Consider the following 25,987-nt stretch of genomic DNA (forward strand, 5'->3'; position numbering starts at 1 on the left):
ATAATATAGTAAAAGGGGACATTAACACATAGCAATTAAGAAGCATCAAACATCTGAGAACAAGGATACACCCAATAAATACAGTTTGAATTCTTAGGTACTGACTTTCTTTCTATAGAGTGTGGAGTGGGAAGTGGGAAACAGAAATTTGAAATCCATAGGGGTAATTTCAAGATGGTGTCATGGGCCTTGCCATGATGTCATAACTAATGGGGAGCCTCAGAGGGCTTTAGGTAGAAGGTTTTCAAGTCTGATTTGCAGTTCAGACAAATCATACTAGAAGTTAAGTGGATGATGAATTTGTGAAAGGGAGATCAGTCAAGGGGCTTCTGTGTTCAGTGACCATGAGAGATGTTGAAGACCTTGTTAACAGTGACAAAGCTGGGTTAATGAAACTGGGTTCTGGTGACAGAAAGCAGGGAATAGCTGGAAACTATTTGTCGATCAGTCAGCAGGACTTGGACTTGTGGGAAATAAAGGGAGTAAAGGGGAAGGATACAAAATAGGATTCACTGTCCTCAATTCAGTGACTGGGCAGATATTGATGGTGATAACTGCTGTGAACTGTGGGGGATAAACACCATGATAGAGGGGAAGAAAATGAACTTGACATATCCTGGGACCTCAGAAAAGTAGCCAGAAGGCATTAGGATTAGAGGTGACATCTGGCAGGGAAAGAGAAATTTAAATATAATCAGGTCTGTGGCAAGTCACCCTAGGGTGGGCAGTGATGCCCTAGGATCATCAGCATGGGGAAAAAAATCAAAGAAAAAGGATGCAGAGAAGGAAGGAGAAGAGAGTAGAGAGAAATGGAAAGGAAAGAGGTAGTTTCCAGAAGGTCACATGGTAAACACAGAAGACGGTAAGGACTGAAACTCTCCTGCAGGCATTATGCGGAAGATGATGGACACCTTGCCTTCTGTGACTACTTCTCTTTCTCCTCAATTCTTCTGCATATCCTACACCCATGCATGTTCTGTACCCTTGCCTATTCTCCTACTCATCCTTCAAAACCCAATTTAATAGGCATTGCACCCCACAGGCAATCAATGCCTCAATGTCCCCCAGTCAAGCCATGTAGGTGCTTCTCCGTTTGATCCTATTGCTCTACATTCAACCTCTGTCACTTGCACAGGTTGTACCTACATGCCTCTCTGTCCTGCAATTTCTTCAAGATCATTTTGGTAGACTGATTTGCACTAAGGATTTAATTTTTTTTCCATGTCTCTCTCTATCCATTCCTTTCAGTAATGTCCTTTTGGACTTGGGCTTGACTATGTGTGAAATTTGGCCAATGGAATGGTAGCAAACTTGATTTCAGCAGAAGCTTCAAAGTGCTGGTACATTTTAACTTTTTAAAGACTCCTGCCACCATCAGCAGATGTGTCTGGGCTAATCTGCTGGAGGAAGAGAGGTTACCTGGCACAGAACCAGATCATCCTAATAAAGCCATCCCAGACTTGTCAGCCCCTAGCTTACTCAATAGCTGAATTCACATGCATTAAGTTTGGGTCTGGTTTGTTACACCAACAACTGATGCAATTACATATCATGTCTTCAACATTTTTTTTCCTTTTAGCTCCTTCACATTAAGCCAGTGCTTATCACACAATAAAAGTTCCACAAATGTATCTTAAATGAAAAAGACAAGATAGAATGAATATTGCAAAGCATTTCTCTCTCTCTTCTTCAACCAAACATCATGAATATGCCCAAGTTTCCCATGGACTCTTAACCCCTGCTGTCCCAGGAGCCTGCAGGGGTGGTTGTGGGAATTCCAGCATGCGCAGTGTGGTCTGAAATTCAGCAACAAGGCAGCGTGGCTTCCTTCTTGGCCTGCTGCCCCACGCGTGGTGAGCAGAGCAGCCACGCCAAAGTGGCAGCCGCAGTGTGGGAGCCCAGCTCTGCTGCCATAAATTACCCAGGGGCAGGAAGGAGCAGCGAGAGTCAGCGGTTTCAACTACCTAGTAGTTCGTTTTTGTTCTTGTTTTTCAGTTAGCAATCTGTAAAATTTATTGCAAAATTAAGCTCTCTGCTCCAGAGTCAATAATATTCCTGGTGCCAGGTGGTGTAATAATTCACAGAAAGGGCAGAAGTTGGAGGGAATGAGACTGATTTAGGAAGTAGACTTCCAAGGCCTATTTGCTGCTGCTTATTCCCTGCTGCTAAAGGTCAGGTAAGTAGAGGGCTAAGGTTACAGCCTCATAATATCCTTGGAGGGCTAGAATTTCTATTGGGTTTGAAATTTAAAACAAAAACTGTTTCTTTTGCGTGATGGATTCCTTGTATCCTTCCCACCTCTGTTTCCATTTTAGCATAAAAATAGAAACATTCAATTTCATATTTTGTTTCTGGCAGTGCAAGGAAGAGGCCTTTTAGAAAACTTGGCCTTAGGTAAACCTCCTATAGTGCTTTCTAATGCCCTAACATCAGTCTCTTTGATTTGGAGGGGCCATTCAAGATCCCTCTAACAACTTCTTCATTGACAGATGCAAACACCAAGTCTCAGTGTGGTTGAATTAAAGAGTGTTTAGGTCCTGCCTAGATATTTATCTGAGTCTAAAACCTGGATCTGAATCCCAGGTCATACGACAACTTCTTTACTTTACATTTTGCTTACTAAATGGACTTCAGTTTATCACTTTGATCTTTCTCAATTATGTGTGGCTCTTTAAAAATGTATCTGTCTCTTCCAATTATTTCTTAAAGAGTCTTAGATGTCTGATTGTCTAAAAGGGCCATACATAAAGCTATATTTCTGCTCCAGCTGTAAGGGGCAAGGTATTACCAACAATTTTCTTTCTAAAATTATCTTTGCAAATTATGTCCCTGAAGTGTGAATTTTTTTGGGGGGGGGTTACTAGGGGAATCTGATGTTTTTGATGATTAAAATGCTGTATTTAGTTATTCCCCATGGTTGCTTGAATTGCCTACAAAATCATCATTGCAAACTGAGTTGCAAGCTCAATATTTCTTGGTGGACATTTAGCAGTGACTTACACTCTCCAGGTTAAATGTGGATAGATATCGAGTTCAGCATCACCATGTGCTCTTTTAGATGGGATTTCTTTCTTTTCTTTATTTCTAAAAATAATTCTTAATTTTTATTGGTGTTGAAGTTTTGGTCACCAGGTTGGGACTGGCTATAAAACTCAGGTTAGAAGAAATTGCTTTGATCTTTTCAAAGTCAAGAAAGAATTTTACACCTGTCTGAGGAGCCCTTGACTGCAGGTGAAGAATGTACCTCCGGAGAAGTACCAATTAGGGCTAATTGTTCATGATCTCATTGATCCATCAGAGCTCTGAGTTTCTAATTGAATTTGCTATTGTCTTCCTAAAATGAAATTTTGTTGAGTTGCAAATTGTGGAGAAGCTGGATGTTTTTGTATCTGATCACAAGAACAGAATCAATATGATCACCCTTTCAAAGGGGGTTGTGAAAATCCACTCATCATTGTTACAGAATTCCTCTTCCATTACCCTTGTAAATCATAAGTGGCTCAGAGGTGCTGGTTCCCTGACACCTGGGAGGGAATGTCAGTCCCACCTCTCAAGAGCTGATGCTTTTTCACAGCTATTTGCTTTGGGGGTGGGATGGGAGGAGCCTAGATACCAAAACTTTGGGTAGCTTTGTAATATGACCTAAGACTGGGTAAGAGGAACTTGGCATTAGGCTTCACCAAGACCTTGAAACTTGGCCCAAAGTGATTAAAAATCAAGTGTGAGTCTTTTCAAGTGTACTAATTGTGCTTAAATTGTGGATAGACACTGAAAAAAATGACATTCTAGAAAGTCTCATCTTGTGTGAATTTTATATCAAAGCTAATTAAACACTTGTTCCATCTCAAGCTTTGAGTCAAAACTCAAGTGAATGAAGAGTTGAAGAACTAAACAAGTAGGCATAGCTGTCATCAATAAAATGGATACAAACTGCAGTGACATTTATTCTGATCTAGTAAAAATCAAATGCCTGAACTGAGCATTCTCTTTTTGATTCTTTTCACTAGGATGTTCAAAATATAACTGAAAGATTGTTTTCGTAAATTGGATATGATACTGACTGCAGATCTCAATCCATCTTGAAATAGGAATTGCCTACACTCAAACTTGTAATTCTGCCCTCCGTTTTTATATGTCTGTAGTGAGCACTATAATCTTCCATCAGAAGCAAAATTAAATGTCAGGCTATCACACCCTTATCCAAATGTTATTTAAAATTTCAAACTCAATCATCTTTCTTACCTTATACACAAAGACTCACTTTATTCTTCTATGTACCAAGTACCCTAGATGTTTAGTTTCAAGGTGGCCATCTTCTATCATCAAAAGCAGAAAGAAAATGGCAGCATTTCTTCAAATAGCCCTGGGAGTATACATAGTGCCAAGTTTTGTGCAATTAATTGTATGTGGGACAGATGTACAGGCAGAATATAAGGTGGGGCACATGTACCTTGAAAATAGACTGACTGAGCTCAAATTCCTGCTCTCCCACTTATGAGCTTATATAACCTTAGGCAAGTTATTTCAACTGTTGGAGCTCAGTTGGCTCATCTATAAAGTGGGATAATAATTTCACCCATCCCAAGGGAAGTGGGTTAAACAAATCAATGTATATAAAGCATTAACAGGGCTGGGGATGTGGCTCAAGTGGTAGCGCGCTCGCCTGGCATGCATGCGGCCCGGGTTCGATCCTCAGCACCACATACAAACAACGATGTTGTGTCCGCCGAGAACTAAAAAATAAATATTAAAAAAAAATTCTCTCTCTCTCTCTCTCTCTCTCTCTCTCTCTCTCTCTCTCTCTTTCTCCCCCCTCTCTCACTCTCTCTTTAAAAAAAAAAAAAAAAGCATTAACAGTAGTACCATGGTAATATTACCCTTATATACAGACATGTGCTTTCCCATAATTCCATTGATGTCCTAAGAATCCCATATTTGTGAGTCAAGTGGTTGGTCAGGAAGTCGTCTATCATTTATGCAGGATTCATCTAATTAAAATACTCCAAGTTGAAGTTGTCTAGCAGTCACATGCCACCCTCCCCTTGAAATCAAGAACCGGTTACTTGTAGTTTTAGACGTCTTCTACTTGTAAGGAACATATCAGGAAGCCCCCACCTAATACTTTTTTTTGTTGTTGTTTATTGTTTTGTTTTTGCTTTTGCTGAGAGTTAGATAATAAATACTTTTTTATTATCATCACAAAGGGAAAGGATGGAACAGGTTTAGTTAGGGAATAAATAGAAATCAAATAATTTTAGCTGACTCTTCTTCAACATCTGCTCACCCTTCACACACCCCTTAAAAGAGCAAAGTGCTACTTATCTAGTATTAGAGTTTGAATATGGTATGTCCCACAAAGGTTCATGTGTTAAAGGTTTCGTCTCTGCTGGTGGTTCTTTGGGAGGAGGGGCTTAGTTGCAGAAGTAGGTCACTGGGGGCCTGTCCTTGACTGTATGTCTTGTCCTTGAACCCTTTCCCTCTTTGCTCCTCTGCTGCCATGAGGTGTACAGCTTTCCTCTATCTCCGCCTCCTTCTGCTATTATGCATTGCCTTGCCAAGGGCCTAAAGAAACTGGGCCAAGCGACCATGGACTGAAACCTCTGAAACCACTAGCCACAAGAAGTTCTCCTTGAAAATGTTTTCTCTCTCTCTCTCTCTCTCTCTCTCTCTCTCTCTCTCTCTCTCTCTCTCTTTAATACAGTGATGAAGAGTTGACTAACACATCTGGACTCTTTCTTATTAGGGATAGATTTTATAGATTCTCTTGAAAGCTCATCTGAAATCCCATGGTCCTCAAGAGTAAGGTTTCTTGGTTTGGTGATTTGTTTCAGGCTGTATTATAAATCAGTACAGGTACAGTTTTCTTTGGCCCTATTTATGATTCTCATACAGACTGACTGATTCCTTAACTTGATGTTTAAAGAAGATTAAAAGGAGAGGGAAGGGAATAAAAGTAATGGAGAGTGAAGGGGAGGGACAGAAAGAAAAGATTAGATCAGAAAAGAAAAAGAAAGGAAAGAGAAGGACAGGGAATTCCTTCTATTCCTCCAGGCTCTACTCCCCAAGACAGATGAACTTTAACGAAGATGCATCTGTCCATCTATAGATCAGATAAATTCCCAGTTTTCTGTGTGGTGTGATTGTTATTCTTTTCATAAGGAGGAGAAATGATTTCTTAGTTCCCCCTTTTTTTCTTTTGAGGTGTGAACTTTTACATTTTGACCTAAAGCATTTTTTTTTTCCTTCTATGGTTCATGGCTTGATTCTGTGTCTTCATTTTGGAGTCTATTCTCCATAATTCAAATATAATTGTTTTTGTTTTTATTTCAATCCCTTTGGAAATTTCATCAATTTATTAGATAATAAGTTCAAGAATACTTGAAGTATACAGCAAAATAATTTGGAATAAGGTCTTGTTTATCCTAATTTGCTTTTCCTTACACACCATAAAGCTCAAAACTCACTGCAAAGGTGTCAAAAAATTACTGAGTATGAGAGCTCCACTCATTACTAATAAGCACTTGGGAGAGACTGTTAGCATGCATAAGATAAAAATAGAGTGTAAGAAAAAATATTTTTAAAAGGGTTTATCATGTCTTCCCCCAATAGATGTCTTCTCCAAAATTTCTTGATCTTTCTCATCTCCTCTTACTCTATGTGTTATCCTTTCTCAGAAATAAGAGAAAAATCCCCAGTGGCCACTGACTTGTCACCTGGAGCAAGGAAAGTTATTGGACAATATGCTTTTCCTCTACTTATATCTTGATTTTCTACAAACTGTCCCACCTAAATAGTCATAATAATTTAAGTGTGAAACATACCTGTAGAAAGTTCTCTACCTAGATTATTGGTGGAGTTTCTCTATATTTTATCATTGAAATCAGGGAATTTTGGAATAAAACAGAAAAAGCCACTGATAATTGTCCAGGACAGCATAAACTTATTATTCTATACAAATGAGACTGAATTATTAAGAAGTAACTGCAGTAATTAAAATTTTATTCTATGGTTGAGGTTTTGAAAAGGAGAAATAAAAATAGGCATTATTTTGTTGCTATAATATTTATACTGGGTGCTTTCTATCTATTAACTCTTTGCAGTGCCTCTATTAGATAGTGTCACTCTCATTTTATAGACAAGAAAACCAAGGCTCTAGGAAGCAGATGCATTTACTCATGGATGCAATATATGGTATGTAGGGGAAAGTATTGACTTTAGAGCAGTTAGAAATTATTAAAAAAAACTGACCAAAAGTAAATAAATTAATGAATGAGTGTGGGAGTGAATGAATGAATAAATAAACAAAATAATAAAAACAGATCAGAACATTTAACTTGTGAGATGAGGAGAGTCCTGTGCAAATGACCATCTGGTTTTGCAGAAATCTGCCAATTAAAAAAAGTTCATAGCTAATTTACATTTCCTGTACCTATTTTACTTTTACAACACCATAAAGATGATAGCAAGTCCCAGCAGGTAAGAAAAATCTCAAGACCATTACTGTGGGCAATTTCTATAAATGGAAAAATGTATATACTTTTCCAGTCATATACTTACATAGTTGAAAAGAGTTCTTATACTTTTATCTGGCAATTTCTTGTCTAATAATATATATTATTTGAAGCCTTTGTACCCCTTGTGTAGACCAGTTGTTGGATGCTGGCTGCCCTGGGGAGGAGCTGAGTCCTTTGGTTGGAGGATTTTCTCAGACAAGGGCAATCCCCACCCAGAGACTCAGGTAGCTGTGTGATGTTAAGCCAGTTACTTTATCCTGTTTATTAATCTTTTGGATTAATTCTTATCACCTTATGTACTGTACATAGCTATTGTGAAAATCAATGAAATGACACTGTATCTCAAAGTATCTCAAGATATAAACCTTAAATATCAGAGATGCTGTTGTCAGTCCTACAGACCTGGATGAATTATGCCTTCATGTAGAGTCGTTAGGACTTGTGAGGAGCTTTCAAAGTGAGGTCATTCAGGGATACACTCTGTCTTTGGAAATGTTCATAATAGCCAGCTGTGTTGAGTGGATTTCTTCTCTCTGTGTTCCATTAGGCACTATCTTTAGAAGGGTAAATATGGTGGTTGGTGAGTATCCATCACATACTGAGTGTGGCAAACAGACTCTTAAGATGGGTCCAATTAGCCCTATCCCTTGCCATCCTTGCCCATCTGTGATTCTCTTTCCTTAAGTGTAGGCAGAAATTGTGATTTGCTACAGACCAATAGAATATAGATGGGCTGGGGTTGTGGCTCAGCAGTAGAGTGCTCATCTAGCAGGTACGAGGCCCTGTGTTGGAGCCTCAGCACCACATAAAAATAAAGGTATTGTGTTTAACTACTTAAAAAAATATGGCAAAGATGATGGTTTGTCACTTCTATGATTTTGTTACATTAGATTGTATTGTGTTCTTTCTTGTTAGCTGACTCTTGTTAACTCACTTCCTTTCTGGGCTTGATGAAATTTGCAGTTATTGGAGAAAGCTGCACACGTCAAAGAACTGAGGCCAGCCATTGGCCAATAGCCAGCAAGAAAATGATGCCTTCAGATAGCCCACAGGCAACTGAAATCCAACAACAGGTGAGCCTAAAAGCACATCCTTCCCCAGTCACACCTGAGATGAGAACACAGCCCCAGCTGCCAAGCTGATTGTAAACTTGCAGAGGACCAAGTTAAGCCATGGATTTCTAACCAGCAGAAACTAAGATTCTAGGTAATCATTGTCTTAAGCTGCTCAGTTTGTGATAATATGGTTATGCAGAAATAGATAATGAATATTCTGAGTAATAGTAAAAATGAAAATAATAATAATAATAGTCACCATCTACTTTCTAATGTATACATTCCTGAGTAATTTCTCAGAAATGGGATTTTTATAAATTAACTCAATTATTTATTCACTCCAAATAGATGAGATGAAGTAAATATACTTTCTCGAATGACATGATATATGTAAATTGCCTGCACACAGTGGGCCTTAATGGATTCTAGTTAATTTGTTTGCAAGTTTTTTTTTTGTATTGATGAATATTAGTTATATAGAACAGTGGGTTTCATTGTGGTATATTCATACATATTATAATATGGAAGAGGCAAATGCAACTTAATTGAACAAACACACCCTTGATAGGCAAATGGCAGGGAAAGAATGTTTATTAATGGAACTGAGAGCAAAACTCTAGCAGAGGATGCTATAGCTCTTATTTCATTGTGATTAGATTCATCAACTTAGGTGGCCACTGATTAAATCAGTTTGCTTAGTGTAGCCAGGTCTTTACTAATGAAAGAGAGAAATGGTTTGGACATAAATTCTTTGAGGCTATTCAGATTTCTGAAAGGGCTCAGGGGATTCCATGTTCATGACTCTAATGTGCATGTTTCTTAGATGGAAATTTTTTTAATTCATTTAGTAAGTATTTATTAAATTCCTATTATAAGCCTGGTACTTGCTGTGATACTATATTTTTAATTTTATCAGAATATACAATTCTTCACTATTGGCTTTGTTTACCTGCTGTTTCATGATACTTTTTTTTAAAGTTAGAATTGTTTAAGTATTTAATCTAGAATAGCATACTATTCAGCAATACAAGGAATAAACTCAAGATATATAAAACCACCTGTATGAATCCCAATGCCATTTTGCTGAATGAAAACAGATGAAAGAGAAAACACATTTATGATTCCATTCATATAAAATTCTACAAAATTTTATAATAGTAGTTATAACTACTGTCTATGCTGTTGTAATTTCTTTGGGGGATTTTTTTTCTCAGGGGCGAGAACATTTTCATGTCCTACTTAAGAAGTCTGTCTCTGAACAAGGTATGCATTTACATTTGAAATTTAATGGGTATGTGAACATCTGAGTAGACTGATAAAATAACTCATCACAGGCAAAGAGTGGGCTTTGCAAACATAAATTCTTTCATTTCAAATGTTTTGGAATGTATTTGCATTTCCTTTCCTTCACATTGAAGATGTATGAAATTTTACATAAATCTTTTTTTTTTTTGAAGAGACAAAAATAATCCACCTGTTGTGACTATTTGATTTGAGAAATGGAATGATCTGAATGTCTGAGAAATAATTCTTGTTCATTATTTATGCTATTCGGAATTAATTTTTTCTTTTTCTTTTCTGATTTCCGTTTCTTTATCCTTCCCTTTTTGTTATAGGAAAATATCCCAAGATTTCTTCCAGTTTATTTGGTTTTCTGCAATATCTAACCTGATCTTCATTGTTTCCAGTGACTTTTGATTAGACAGTTTGATTTCTCATCTTCAAGAATTCCCTACTGTATCAAAGTGCTGCCCTTCCATGACTGCTGGCTTTTATTTTGTGGATGTAATACTCTTAGAGATATAATCAGGTGACAAATTGAAGATGTTTGGGATTTTCTCCCTTTCTTTCTCTGCTTTTTGTAGTGATACCGATTCTACTTTCTCAGGTGGGTCCTCTTGCTTCTAGGTCTGATGTATTTATGTGTTTTAGTGTGTTTTGTGAACACAGTTTATGTCTTCATTCTACTCTTGGTGAACTTTTGCACTTTTTCTGGTTTGGGGATATTGCAGTTATGGGGATATTTAAACATTTTTTCTGTTTCATACAAACTAACTTGTTTTGGTTAAATAAAAGAGAGTTGAATGCAGGTCATGTATATGCATGTCTTCAATTTTATTTTATTTTATTTTATTTTATTTTATTTTATTTTATTTTATTTTATTTTATTTTATTTTTCATGTCTTCAATTTTACTGGATAATGCCCAGGGGTTACCCAAACTAGTCGTACCATTTTATTGTCATACATTTTACATGCACAGTGGTGAATGTTTTTGATTGTAAGACTCAGCAGCAGAGGTAGTTAATACCCCTCCCATATACTCTGGCACTCACCATTTTCATGCATGACCAAATCAAGGGGCTCCTAACTGCAAGCACCTGTGACTCTTTGCCTGAGGGCTTTCTTTTGCCCTCAGCCCCTACTTAGCTCACAAGTGGAACACACTCAAAATGCTCAGAAATTAACCTTCTCTCCACCTGCCCCTGGAAGTTGCCCTCAACAAATTCCTAATTAAAATGATGTATAATAACTCCATATCTTTCTTCCCACCAGTAAAATGACTCTGATGTGCATCTATCATCTCTTAGGACTTTTTCAGAGGATAAAGCTCTCTATTTGCTTGTAATCATGACTTTCTCAACGATGACCATTTCCTGGCTTCCTTCTCTGTCCCCTACTTTCCTGCTTCTGTATTAGTATTTCATGACCTCCTCTTCCAGGTGAATTATTTGATCCATCACTGAAACTTCTCCACATTTATGGATTTAGCCTCCATTCTGCCTTCCCACACAGCCTTATGACCTTCCTTTTATTATAACACTTCTCATACTACATGGTATTCCATGATGAATATAAGCTCCATGTGGGCAGGGCCATGCTCACCTTTATGTTCTATCTCTAGTTAGTCTATCATGAGTTCCTGGTATGTAGCAGGCGTCTAGTATTTCCTAGAGGAATGACTGTTTATAATAGCATCAGGTGAGTAAAGAGAACCCATAATGGAAAAAAAAGCAGAGAAAGGTAAAGGTTAATATAAGAAGGTCAAAGTCATGGAGGATCTTAGAGGTGGAAAGAGCATGTGCAAAGACCCAGAAATGGGAATGTGACGGACTATTCTAGGGTAAGCCAATAGAACAGTGTACTCAGAGGAAAACACAGGAAGAGTGACAGGAGGCAAAGCAGAGTAGTTATAGATAAACATATTGTGATAAATGAATGAATAAATAAATGCATAATGAAGTTTGAATGAATACCTGTGGGAAGCAGAAAGGTGCAATGAAAATATTATGACTTTAGTGAGACAGACATATCTTCTCTTGACTCAGTTTCCTAATGTGTAAAATGAGAACATTAAAGCTTCATAGAGAGGAGTTGAGGATTGAAAGAGGGTATGTGTCAAGATCAGAATCTATGACCAAGTTAAAAAAAAATCCTTGATGAGAAATGATCAGGAGCAACAATCACAGCAGAGTTGGTAGTCATTCTGTTGGCAGAGGTAATATTAAAATACTCTGGTCATTTTGAGAGGAAAACATTACTTTTATAAACAATGGGAGGGTAAAGAGTAGCTACTAAGAGTAGCTGATTTTTGAGCTTAGTCATGAAAAATATGAAGAAATTATGAAAGCAAATCACCACCAAAAGAATGGCATTGCAGAAATTATACCCATAATAAATAAAGGGATTTCTTTTTTCCAACTGAATCACTTTGATTCCATAGCAAGTTTAGCAAGTGTCAAATATATTTCCTTAAATTAATTTAAATTGGAATCTATTACTTTCAACATAGTAATAGTTAATGTTCAGAGTTCACAACAAATATAGAAATCCATAAAGTAAGTCACAGTAGACCCTATAACAACAATCAGGAAATATGAAAAATATGTTTGATAATGTTGGGTCCAAATATTTAAGGAAAATTGCTCAGGAAATTAGAAATCTCTCTTTCCCACCCACCTTTTATCCTGTCTGCTTCCCATTCAATCTAATCTAACTATTAATGAGATTTTATAAGCTTCTTAATCAAACACCTTTGTTTTACAAGTGTGTCATTAATGTTATCACAGTGAATTCAGAGTTACCTGATGGATTTTGGAGCTTACCTGCAGTTAGGGACTCTTTGCCTTCTGACATTGACAGAGAATACTAAATTCAAACCATTTGAAATTTAAGTAGAACATAGAATAAAATATATATATTTCCTTAAATTTATTTAAGTTGGAGTGTGTGTGTGTGTGTGTGTGTGTGTGTGTGTGTGTGTGTATGTGTGTATTCTTTAGGGAGTCCATAATAAAACAACTCATGGCCTTTGGAATACATCATTATACTAGAAGTTTCAAAGATCTTACATCTATTACTACCTGTTGCTTACAAAATTCAAATTCACACATCAATGATAAAGAATTAGTTACACCAGTGATGGAAGATCTGAGGAACTGAACTTTGGATATTGTGGTAACCACAATATTAGCAACCACAGGATGCTATTACTACCCTGTTTGTTTGAGGAATAAAGAGAATACAGATATTATCAGAACTCAGGAACCAGGTTCACCAGTGGAAGCCAGAAGCATGGTGGAATTTCCTGATAGGAACTGAAATCATTGGAAGAGATAGAGCCACTATTCAGAATGTCATCGAAGGGAGGAAGATTAAGTTAGGATAGGGCTAAATACCTTGGTCTGCCCATTACCATCCCCTCTATTCTTAACTTCGTGCGTGCCATTGGTTAAACCCCCCAAAAGAGTATTTTGGAAGCTTGGGAGACAGTCCACAGGGGTCAGACCACCATGATTCAGAGCAAAGATCAGTAAACAGACTTGTGGACAACCCCAGGAGCAAAACACAAAGGAAGATCAATAGTCAAAGTGCAAGGACCTTAGAGAGAGAGACCTACTTTCTAGAATGCTGTTACTAAAACGTTTCAGCCCCAAATTCTAAGTCCATGTGCCTCATCAGTTTGATATTCAAGGGAGAAATCTAATTTGCTTCTACTCTCCATCCTGATATAATCAACCAAGGTAAAAAATAGGGATCAGTTCATAAAAATATGGTGGGTTGGCATTTAACCACTTGGAGTTTCATTTCAGAGGAAGAGGTAGGCATGTCCTGAAGGGCCATAGGCATCCACTCTGCACTTTGCCTGTCTCTGCTGGATTTTAGTTAGCTGGAATAGTCTGTAGCTCTATTAATTAATTAATTAATTAATTAATTAATTCTGGGTCTGTATTCTTAAGTGAGGTTGGTGTATTTGGGGCTTTAACCCAAATACATATCATTGTTCTGTTAGCAACATGTCATGAAGTGAATAGCTTTGAATATTTTTGAACAGTTGATGTAGGATAGGGATTATCTGTCTGTATAATTATATAACTGAACATACCAGTGAGTTATCTCATTAGAACCATATTTTGAAAACAAGTCTTGAATAACCTCTCATATTTATTCTCATTGTTTCTCTTCCATTGCCAAAATATTTTACCTCCTCAAAAACTTTTATTATACAAATATTTTCAAGTTTTCCTCGTGGCAGTGTGCATTCTCTCTTACATTTTAAATCTTCTCTCTCAGTTATTCTGTGCTCTCATTTCTCATTTTAGTGTGTTTTCTTTTTTGTCCTCCATTGGAATCTTCAAGGTTTGATCTTTATTAAGAGAATCTACAATTAAAAAGAATCCATTTTACTATTTATTTCTGCTTTCTGGATTACTACAAAATTAATGCACTGAGCTTTTCCTTTTGCCTAGGAATTTATTTGACACTATTATTTATTTTATTAATCAGAAATTTGTCAGGATGTGCCAAATACCTCAGTTTCTTTTTAATACATATTGTGAACTTTTAAAAATTTGTTTAGTTGGCCCCCTGTATCACATACAGCCCAAACACACTTTGAATGCTTGTGATTTCTTAGGTTTCATTTTTTAATGAACTTTTCCATTGAGAGATACGTTTTTTTTTTTTTTTAGAAAAAAAAAATTTTAAAGAGAGAGTGAGAGAGGAGAGAGAGAGAGAGAGAGAGAGAGAGAGAGAGAGAGAGAGAGAGAGAATTTTTTTTAAATATTTATTTTCTAGTTCTCGGGGGACACAACATCTTTGTTGGTATGTGGTATTGAGGATCGAACCCGGGCCGCATGCATGCCAGGCGAGCGCGCTACCGCTTGAGCCACATCCCCAGCCCGAGAGATACGTTTTATGCTACTGGTTGGATTGTTTTTCCTTAGTCACTTTTCATTTCTTTTTTTCTTGCCCTTGACATTGAAGTAATTTGTCCCAGTTTGCTCCATATTGACTGGCTGTCAGATGCATGGAATTGTTAGTGCCCAAAGTGGGAAAGTCCTGGGCAATCAGAGGTGATGTGGTTACTTTAACTGCTTGTCACCAATTCAGTTTTTCAGAACATCACGTTTGCATTTTAATCATTCCATTTTTCCAGTATAGGTTTTATTCATCTAATTTAAAACAAAACCCCAAACCGTCATATTCCTTTATTCTTTCAGTTTTATTTTTTTCTTGATACTCTCCTTTTTCATTCTGCCCTATAGTTTTTGGCTTCTGTTTAATTTTTCTCTCTATCTTCTGTTTGCACTTAACTTTTAACTAACAATCTTTTCTTCCATCTATTACAGATGCCCTCAGTTTTGTGTAAATGCTAATTTGGTTTTCCATGATAATGTTCTCCCTAGTAACAGTTCCTTCTGTATTCTGGCACCATATTGCTCATCATTTTTCATTATCAATGTTTTTGAGAGTTGTCACATTTTTAACTGCCTATTTAAACATTTGGATAAGAAATTTTAAAAATTCTTTTAAAGTGTTTGTAAATGTTTGACGGTTTTTGCAATTTCCAAATTGGAATCATAGAAGCTTTTTACAGATAGAAATGACATTTTAAAATTGCAAGTAGTTGAAGATATAATTCCTAAATGATAGAAATGTTTTTTGGGTCATGGTATCAAAAGGGTTAAAGTTAGGATGGGTTTCAGGTCAGGTTTAACCATAACTCCATTTATTCATAATTCTCTTGGCAGTTCCCTTACCTGTATTTAGATATTTTTTTTGGTTTTGCTTCCCTAATATTGGGAGGTTTGCATATTGAACTTTGAACATTAAGCCATACATGAAAAAAGACTGTTATGTCAAGCCCTTGAAAAAATGCCGTAAGCCGCATTCTACTTTTACAACCCCTAAATTTGTCTTAGTTTCTAGGAACAGAATCACTCAAATTTACCTCTGGGACTTTATCTACATTCAGTGCTTCTCATTCCTCATAACTGCTACCTAGGCAGGGCAGGGGCAGGTGAAGGGCTCCAGAGAGACAAACATGTTCAGAGTTATAGATTAGCCACATTTCCTCAAAAAGTATGAAGTATACAACAATGGTCAAGGCCATTCCTCCTTGTTCTGGAGCTTTTAGGTGGGTTGCACTTGAAAACCTTTATTAAAATGTTGCTTAGATGACAATACATCATTCTTTGATCTGGAAAACTCTTTGTCCCTAACTTTGACAAGTCAAGATTCAATTCTTCCTTTTTTGGGAAGGCACCCCTCTTTTAAGGGTCACATCTTGATCTCACCAAATCATGTAAAGATACAAGTCATATTACCCTTATTTCTGTATTTTTTTTTACTTTTGCATTTAAGCTACTTACTGCATTTGTCTTTATACCATTATTAGATCAACAGGGCATGACCCCATACAATGTTTTCAGTTCTAAAGCTTTACAGACTGTTTTATGTGAGTTATCCTCATCTTTCCTATGAAAGTGCATAGTACATAGGGTGTGAGTCTGATAGATACTTGCTTTAATCCCTGAACACCCCTGTGCATGTGGCATTTGCTAAATAAACTCCATCAAATAAAAGAAATAAAAATATTCCACTGGAATGGTAAAATGTGCTCCAATACAATCACTACCTACATAGGAATCTCAAATCTACTCTCTCATCTCCATCCAAATTACATACTCAGTCTTATCTCTTCCCTCTAATTACACCCCCTCTTGACCTGTAAATGATGGGAAGACCTCACTGACCTTTGCTGAACTGGTTTTAAGTTTCTCTCCTGTTTGCAAATCTAATGCACTGAGTGGTTTTTGGCTGAAAGCTGCTGGAGGGCTGGGTCAAGGTCTATATCCTTTGAGTTATAGTGCACATAGCATTATATTAAGCCCAATTTCGTTCATAAGAATTGGTTTATGATTATATGGTTATTTATTATTTATACAGTGTGATTATATAGTGTGTTCTGAACAAAGTCACATAAAGTGGAAGTACATAATATAAAGGAATGTACCTTTAAAAGACTGCATTAATGCAAACCTCATGTAAAAGAATAGAATACAGAGGGGCACTAAAATAGGAGAAATCAAATATATTTTAATATTTTGGAGGTAAAAATAAATTTCCCTTTTCATATACCCTGAATATGTACATATCTATATCATCATTGACCAAAAGTAAAGGATTATATTCAGTCTTGAATATTTTTTCATACTTAGAAAAAGTTAGCTGGCTCTTAAGCCTCATTCCTGAGACTAGTCTTGCATTTCAAACTGGAAAGATCTGTGTGTTTTTATTAAGGTTTTTACGTACTTCAGAATAATAAGTGGCGATTGTTGAGCTTGATGTCATCTCTTTCTTCTCCCATAACAACAGCACCACTGAGCAGCCCTTCCCATTCCTTCCCTCTCTTCGCCCCACAAGCCCCTCCTGAATTCTTCCCAGTGGTTTTAGAAAGGCAGGTCAACTGTGTCTTCTGCCATTTCCCCTAAAGGCACAATGCAGGGAAATAAAAATGAAACTCCATCACAATAAAGAAGTTAAACTAGGACCAAATGAAAACGAAATATCTGAATATCAGGATAGATGAGAAACTCCCGTTATTGAAGTAGTTCAAAGAAGATGTTAGCATTCTGAATCTAAGAGCGATGAATTCTCTTGCATTTCAAAGTACTAATAAGTATGTGTTAATCCAAACCAGAGGGAACCTTTTAAATACAAACTCAAATTCCAGTATTAGCTCTGGGTATTGGATGGGAAAATATTGATGATGTAATCTTACTGTAGAATTCTACCAATGTTTTTTTTTTTTTTTTTTGTAAACCAATTTTTATAAAAACTCCACTGAGAACAAAACTGGATTGGTAACCTAGTGGAACAGATAGCTCAGACTCAAATAAAATTGATAAAATACCCAGTGGCAAGGAGAGTGGTTAACACCCCAATGAACGTGGCAAGTACATGCTTAAATTCAAGTGATAGCAAAAGGCATGATCTTGATTATGTGCTTTTCTGTGACTCAAGTAAAAAAGAATACTGGATTAAACTTAATCTTATTTCCTCTGCAATAATCTTAATCCTACAAAATCTAGGGAATAGTTCAGGTGCAATTTAGTAATTAATTTTATTTTATTCCAAAAGCAGGCAATTAATCCCTAAACCAGACCAGCTGCTTTGCAAATGTTGATGTGAAACAATGGGGTATGCATATCCGACTCTGTTCTGGTTTTGTTTTGTCTCAAAGCCTATGATATAGATAAATAGGGTTCACATAGAGTTAATGGTTTGAGTGATATCTTCATGTGATTATCAGTCGGCTGATTCATTTGAGTGGTAGTAGGAGATGTGCATGTGGAAACCACAGGGTATTTTTATCTAAAGAATGCTCCGTATTAAATGGGGTGGTTGATTTTTTTTTTTTTCAATTTGAGTTGTATCAGAAGAAAACGAAGCAGAGTTTTGAGAGAGAAAGAGAAGTCTGTTGCCAGTCAAACGATAGCAACAAGGACTAGTATTTATCCAGCATTTACTTGTTCTAAACACTGTGTTTTACATGAATTATTCCTCATAGCCTGTGGCAGAAGAATGTTAGAATCATCAGTTTGCTGAAAAGGAAAATGAGTAATAGATTATCCAAGGTTACAGAGCTGGTACATGGCAGAGATGGGCTTCAGATCCACGGTGTCTGATTCCAGATCCTTTTCCTCTGATGAGCCACAGAGTCTGTTCTAGTAAAACGTCACTATCATTTCTAAACCAAGGAATATGCACCAACTTACACAAAGGCAGAAAGTCTGGCTGGGGTTCATCAGAAACTAAAATAGGAAACTGAAGAAACATTAGGAGCCCCAATCTTTCTTCCTAACTGGTATCTTTCTGAAGCTTTTTCTTCTATCTTGCTTCCTTCAATTGATTTCCTCTGCTTTCAAATTTCTATATTGTCATTAGTTTATAACAGTCTGTGTGTTTCTTAATTAATTAAAATACTCAAGAGACATCACTCCAATTGAGTCACCCTGACATTTATCAGTTTCTCCGGTAGATGATCACTTGTCTGATTAAGATGTCAATCTTGATCCATAAATTGGAGAGGGTAAGAGACACACAGACTACATTAGAGCAGCCGTGGACCAGGCTAACGTTAGAGATACAGCAGACATAGCGCAAACCCTCCTCAGGCCATTGGTCATAGGACTGCTGGGTGCCTTGCTTATGGGTAGCTTGGGGGTCACCCTTATAAAAGAGATGAGGACTTTATCCAAGGAAAAATACCTAATCTCCTAGTTCACTTCTTTGTGTATGATAGGGGCTTATTAAATGTTATTCCACCTGGACCTATAGCGACTTTTATTTAGTTAGTTTTGACAAGAGAGCAATATGTTTCCATTATCTGGCTCTTCACATTTGGATGCAAGAACTGGCCTTGAAGGTAAAAAGAGTATTCCTAAACCTCTCAGTGACAGGAGAAATTTCTCACTAGGATCATACCTAGGGATCCCAAAGGATCCAAGTATTGCAGTGGGATCCTCTCTTCTTCTATGCTCTGTTCCTGATTGAAGGTGGGGTGTCTATTAACATTCCTGCTGAGGCAGTACCTACTAGGAGCTGGGCAGAGTACTCAGGGGCACTCACCCTTCTTCCTTGCCCTCTGTCCTTTAGAAAAGGTTTCTCCACTTGTCAAGAGTTCTCTGACCTTTTAGAACCACCCAGCAAAAGTGAGAACCTAAAAGCTACCATTTACTTTTGCATGCAGTCTGGTAAAGTAATTCTTATGTAGTTTCGTTTTCTCTAAGGACAACATTATTTTGTTATACTTCAGAAAATTAGTCTCTACGTCTTCATATGGCATATTGTCATGCTGGCCGAAAAACACTAATATTATAGATCCTTAACATTCTTTATAGATAGTTGAAATGACAATACAACTCCTTTGCCAACCTCTGCTTAGGTGTCTGAGGCTGTCTTTAGAATGTGTAGGCTTGTCCGGCTGAAGAATCAAGAGTTTGCCCTTGCCTGCAATTAACTTAGTGCATGGAGTTTAAAGCCAGACCCGAGTTCCTTGCTATAGTACCTTCAGCTATCTCACAGGCCAGTGAAAACTCGGTTTTTACAAGAAAAAGTCAACTCTTAGCAAGGTTTGAACTAGGATCCTACGAAGCATGTTTTGCTATACTTCCAAAGCAAAGCAATGTAAGGAGACACTGTGGTAGTTGTTTTATTTTTTTCTCGAGTGGACTTATGTTTTCAGTGGCAGAAATCCATGAACCACGAAGATAAAATAATGCTAACTAGAGTGCGAAAGTAAAGAAAGCAAAATGGCTCCACAATTAGTAGCATTATATATGAGTGCTAAGTAACAGCAGATGTGTCTATGGGGAGTGAAGCATTCCTTGCGATCCATCAGAAACCCAAGCCCTCTGATACCACAAGCCACTGTGGTTATCTTGGGCTTGGAGGATGAGGGCTGAGTCCAGTGGGTGAGCAAATGGGGATGCTGTTGAAGGTGTTCCAATCTACCTGTGTCATCCTTCCCGCGCTGCACACCCGTGCTGAGTTAACAGGGTGATGTGCGCTGTAAAATCCGGTTCTGTGAAGACATGCACTAGCCATGAGTCATTAGCAAGCATGCGGAGCTAATTGGCAAAATACTCATAAAAGATTTTGAAGGTGGGTTAATTACAATTCATTACACCGTAAACTGTCCCCAGGCTATTGTTAAAAAATGCAGGAGTTTCAGGGCCCATTATTTTATGATTCATTTTGCCATGTTGTGAAAAACAGACTCTAAATCAAACTACATTTATTATAGGTCAGACCACAAAATCTTTATTGGTTTTTCCAGCATTCCACCCTTGTTATATGAATTCATATGGACTGCACATTTCTGTCAATTGGCAAGAAAGCATGAAATAAAATTTATGATATTTTCTTACCTTATCCTCAATTCAGCCTTAAAAATCACAAGATCTAATTGCTTCCCCTAACTTCCCAAGTTCATGAGAAAAATAAGTATTTCCAAATCAATCCCAAAGTTCTGATGATTGAAAGCAACTAAAGGGTAATGAAGTCAGTCTATCTTCTCAGAGAAGCATTTTGAAGAATGACCTAAACAGCAACATCCAGTTGAAATGTATCAAAGCTCTCCCTCTGTCCCAGTCTACCTAGAAAAATGACTAGAATGTTCTTTACATTTGAGGGATAATTTGAAGTTCATTGGCTTCCAAAGCATTCATCTTGTTCTTATCCCCATCTTTGAAAGCATCTTTCTTTTTGCTTTTAACAAATCAACGAAACAAAACAAGAAACCCCAGCATTTATTTCTTTTAAAAAACAAAACAAAACAAAACAAAACTGTGATACAATTGTGTGCCTCCTGTGATTACCGTGAACAGACTTGGTCAGAATCATGTAAGGTTTCATAAGTAGTCATTCTGTGCCATTATATGTAATTGTTTGTTGATTAATGCTTTCAATTATGTCGATTTTCACTATGTGACCCAAACCACCTTGACACAGACAGCCTGGTATACTCATTACTGGGGATGAGCAAAGAACAAAATGCAAGGTTCACTTCCAGCCCTCAAGAGTTCAGCAGCTCATTTGAACCTTATCTGAACTATCAAAAGTTTTGACTCTGCAGAAACCCATGTTTGGGGAAGGGGTGGGAATGTGTGGTTGGAGGAAGGCTTCAGGGTGGAGTGGAAGAAGGGGGGATGTTGGAAATTATGCAAGAACTAGTTTTCTTGTGAGTGATCCTGTACTTCCTGATTCTGGTCGGGCCAGAAATACCACAAAAGTCTTTCTTGAAACTTCCAAGATCTTTGGAAGGCCTTCCTCTAAGCAGTTTGCCACTTCTGAGTTGCCTGGGTTTTAGCCAGGGCTAGAGACAGAAGTATGTGCAAGGAGAAGCAGTGTAATGGAGTTACCTGGATACTTGAGGACTGTCAAAGGAGGTTTACCTCCAATAGAACAAAACCTGAGTGGCTTGGCCAGAGTCAATGATCTTAACCAGTCCTGTCCATCACAGAAAGAAGGAACTGGAAGGCAACATTAGAAATCATTAAAGCAGCCCACTTATTTTACAGAGGAATTCAGGATATCCAAATAAGCCATGTGACAGTGCCAAGCCAGATGTGGAGCTGTGGGAGAACTAAAGAGGCACAGGCAGAGGAGGCTAGAGAGGAAGAAGTTGCATCTAGCAGCCTTTCAAAGGTTTCAGTCCTATTAGTGGTATGCCCTTGGCCAAGTCACTTTACTTCTGTGCCCTCTTTGTATCATTTCAACCACAAAATGCCAAATTAAATATTTCTGTAGGAGTAAAGTGCTAAGAAAAGGGTAATTTGGAAGCAAGCAAGACCTAGCTGGATGAAAGCAGGGCTGAATTGGGAGGAGAAAGAATGGTACCTAAGCAAGTAGGGGTGATAAACAGAGAAGAGAACCTTGAGTGGAAACAGAGGAAACAAATGAGAAGTGTTTATTTTGTGCAGAGTAGCAGCTGATAATGATAAAAAAAAAAACAGTTTGGGGAAGAAGTAATGCCTAATGCCGTTTGATGCAGTTTCAAAAGAAACCATAATATCTGTATGTTTTGTGAAATAAACAAAAAAAAGAGATAAGCATGAAAGAAAGAAGGTCTCAAAAGAGGGAGAAACTAAACAAATTCGTTTGTTTAACTCTTCTTCATAGGACAAAAATTTCCTCTATCAGTGATCAGATTTTCTCTTGCAAATAAGCTATTGTTTAAAGAGTTTTCTGAGGGGAAAACAGTGCTGATGGATGAATTTGCAAGAAATCAAGAAAACTAGCAATGCTTTAATAAATTAATTTAGTAGGACTCTTGTAAGAGAGTCATACTACAACTACAAGGCCTTGTGCAAGTAAAGTTCTGAAGTGGATATCCTGTGTAAAATACAAATAGAATTTGCATTGTGGCCATTCTGATTGATGGGTAACTTTGACACCCAAAATCTCAGCACTGTGCTCTCTGAAGGAAGAGGAACCAGCTCTTTCATAGGCAATGATGATATCTATGCTCCAGTTAGGATTATGGTCTCTTCACCAAGGTTTTTGGTAATGGGGAGTGGGGTGGGGGGCGTCAAGGTCCAAGATCCAGTCACTTTTTATTCTGTTCCACAGGAACATTGACCCCCACCCCCACCCCAGGAATCTGATTATAGTGGAGGAGCTGGGGAAAAGCAACAATAATCAGTAGTTCAAAAATATAAACACTAGGAACAATTCTTGGAAGAATATTCAGGAAAACAGAAGCAATTAACAAGCAAGAGGCATGATATGGAATCATGGATGCTGATCAATGCAAAACAGTGGCCAAATAGGAGATGATGTTGACACTGGGCTGATGAATGACCTTTCCCCTGTTGATTTACTAGCTGCATAGTGGGTACAGGAGAGAGTGGATCCCTGGGCCTTTGACATTGATAGTTCTGAGATGCCTCTCTTTGACAGGTATGAGGATAATGTCTTTTTTTTTTTTTTTTTTTTTTTTTTTTACCCTGCATTAAGTGACAAGATGATCTTTATTTATTTATTTAGGCACTAGGGATTGAACCTGAGGGTGCTTAACCACTGAGCAATATCTCCAGCTCCTTTTTAATTTTTCCTTTTTTTTTTTTTGTTAATTTTGAGGCAGGGTCTCACTAGGTTACTTATATCTCACTAATCTGCTGAAGCTGGCTTTGAACCTGTGATCCTCCTGCTTCAGTCTCCTGAGCTGCTGAGATTACAGGTGTGTGTCACCATGCCCAGTGACAAGATGATCTTTTCTTTCTTTTTTACCTGAACTCTCCCTAGTTGCTGCTGCATCATTCCTTCCTCAACAAACTTTTAGGCTGAGGTGTGGAAGGTTTCAGCCAGGAGCTGACTTGCTCTCTGCTGGGGATGCCTTGGTATAATAGAGAAGCCTGCTAATTTCAGAGCCAAGTTCACAAAAGCGGTTGGCTCTCAACTTGTTGTTCCAGAGAGCCAAGAGAGTAGAGCTGATGATGGCCCTGGCTGGTGGGAGCCAAAGCCAGGCACCTGTCAAACCCTGCCTTGCCCAGCTTCTCTCTGCCCTGCTCTGTTGATTGCCTGCTCTAAGAAAAGCAGTCCATGCCGCAGACTTTATCCCTCCAAAGAAAGCCATCTGCCATCAATCCCTTACATTTCTTCTCTGGCAAACATTTTGATCTCGAAGCAAGTTTATTTCTCTCTTTGCAGAAGGGTGAAAAAAATGCCCCAAAGGGAAGACTGTGATATCTTTATTTTTTCCTGAAATGATGATATTGAACACAACATACCCATTCTTGCTTTGGGAAAGAGGGGAGGCAGGTGGTTCTCAACTGTGTATGTGAGGGAAGAGAGGTGAATATGCATCTTGTTTGGTGAATCTTGAGAAACTTGAACTCTATATTTGAATTAAAGATTTAGCTAACACAATGCTCCACAGGAAAGGACATTGAAAAACTAACCTTAAATCTACCTTTATGAACTGAAATTACAGGACTGGGATGAAGAGGTTAAGGCTTTCCCTGCCTGGGGAATCTTTGCCACAGGCTTGGTCCTTTGGCTTAGCACATCTGTGCCAGCTGGGGAATCTTAAGTACTAAGTTCAGGTAGATTCTGTTCTGAACACACTAGGACCTTCTGCAAGCTTTTTCCCTTTGTAGGGTTTTGATGCAAATGAGAGGGCTAGACCTCACCTCCAAAATGCCATGATTTCAATGGATTTGTCCATATTTACCAGGGTCATCGTCCCTCACCTAAAACCTATGAACCAAGGAAACCTGTTTTGAGTTACTTTCTATCTTCCCACAGGAGACAAAAAGAACATGATGTTATGAAGAGGGCAGGGAATAGGTCTTGTTTTTAGAAGATAGCCCTGAGATGACAGTAGCATGCATGGCCGGCACATTCCTTCGCCATAACCACAAAGAGCCTGCATATATTTGTTGTTGTTGTTGTTAATTGCAAACTTTTCTAACAATCTGCCCTTTAGAAATGATTGCCCCTCTCTGAGGATCAGATCACAGTCCAGCCCATTCTCAGACAAAATTAAATGAAGAATGCTGAGCCTGGAATCTATGATTAAGATGCCTGACTAAGTAAAGATGACCGTGTACTTTCTCAAATGGGTCAGCTATGGCCCTGGGTATCCAAAACAAGATGGCACGTGACTCACACTGGCTCAGCAGCCTCTCTCAAGCAGGATTTACAGCTGGATTTAGGGCTAAATGTTGGAGGTAAATCGAAAGGAGTAGAAAGGGGCTGGGGAGGGAACCAGAAGGGAAGGGAATTTCCATCAAAGCTTTTCAGAAGCAGAAATCCATTCTACCTTTGTCGATGACTGTGGTTTGCTAGGATCAAGATCAAAGGAATCACCGTGGGCAGAGCCATGACAAATGCAAGGCTCAGTCTGGTGAAACCTAGCATTAGCCCCTCTCTTAGGCTGCGTCTAGACTGGAAGTGAGTGCTTGTGCCAGATGAGGCTGAGCATATAGTCAGGGTGCTCCTTCATGAGGAGGCAAAAGGGGTTTAAAACCCATATTGATTCCTGCAGGATAGGCCCCAGCCAGGGGCAGCAAGGCACAACACAGGTACTGCTGTGATCATTTTGTGGGAAAATGAGAAAAAAATGGATAACCACGGAGTCAGGTGACAAATAGAGACAAAGAACTTTTTTTTTTTTTTGGTAAAATCCAACTTCCCTGACTCATGTGTTTTTCCCTCTTTCTCACGGATGCCTTCCAAAGCCTACTCTAAAACTTTACTAAAATGTGGTTTATTTGCAGGCCTAAGACATTCAGAGAAATTTGAATGGTTATTTATTTATTTATTTTTTTTTGTGTGGCCCCTGTGGCTCCTCAAAGCTTCAACTCATGTTCTCAGACAAACCAAGTAGCAGGTGAGGGATTATTCTGGAATCTTAATAGGTAACACCACCTTCCACATTGTCCGCTACACAATATGTTAGCATTAAGCACTATTTAAGTCTGTATTTGCCTCTTGAGAATATCAAATAGAAAACAAAACAAAAAAACACCAAGGGGAAAAAGTAGGTATACTAGACACTTTTCAAGCATTTAGGTGCACACATGATCTTCTTGTGTGGCATTTGCCTTGATCTAGTTTGGTGAAC

At 38.0% G+C, this 25,987-nt stretch overlaps 1 long non-coding RNA gene across 3 annotated transcripts in view; it reads left to right on the forward strand.

Annotated features, from left to right (window-relative positions):
- The first annotated feature begins 1,937 nt into the window (after positions 1-1,937).
- Positions 1,938-25,987, forward strand: part of LOC308648571 — a 43,150-nt gene continuing 19,100 nt past the window's right edge. For 2 of the 3 annotated variants that reach the window (XR_014021857.1, XR_014021858.1), the window contains exons 1-2: positions 1,938-2,176; positions 8,478-8,587. This is a non-coding gene — a long non-coding RNA (uncharacterized lncRNA). Of the gene's footprint in view, positions 2,177-8,477; positions 8,588-10,185; positions 10,457-25,987 lie in introns of those variants that run through there. The other variant, XR_014021859.1, reaches the window with a different exon arrangement.

Source organism: Spermophilus citellus (assembly GCF_964194105.1).
Source record: "Spermophilus citellus genome assembly, chromosome: 4".
NCBI classification, from domain to species: domain Eukaryota; kingdom Metazoa; phylum Chordata; class Mammalia; order Rodentia; family Sciuridae; genus Spermophilus; species Spermophilus citellus.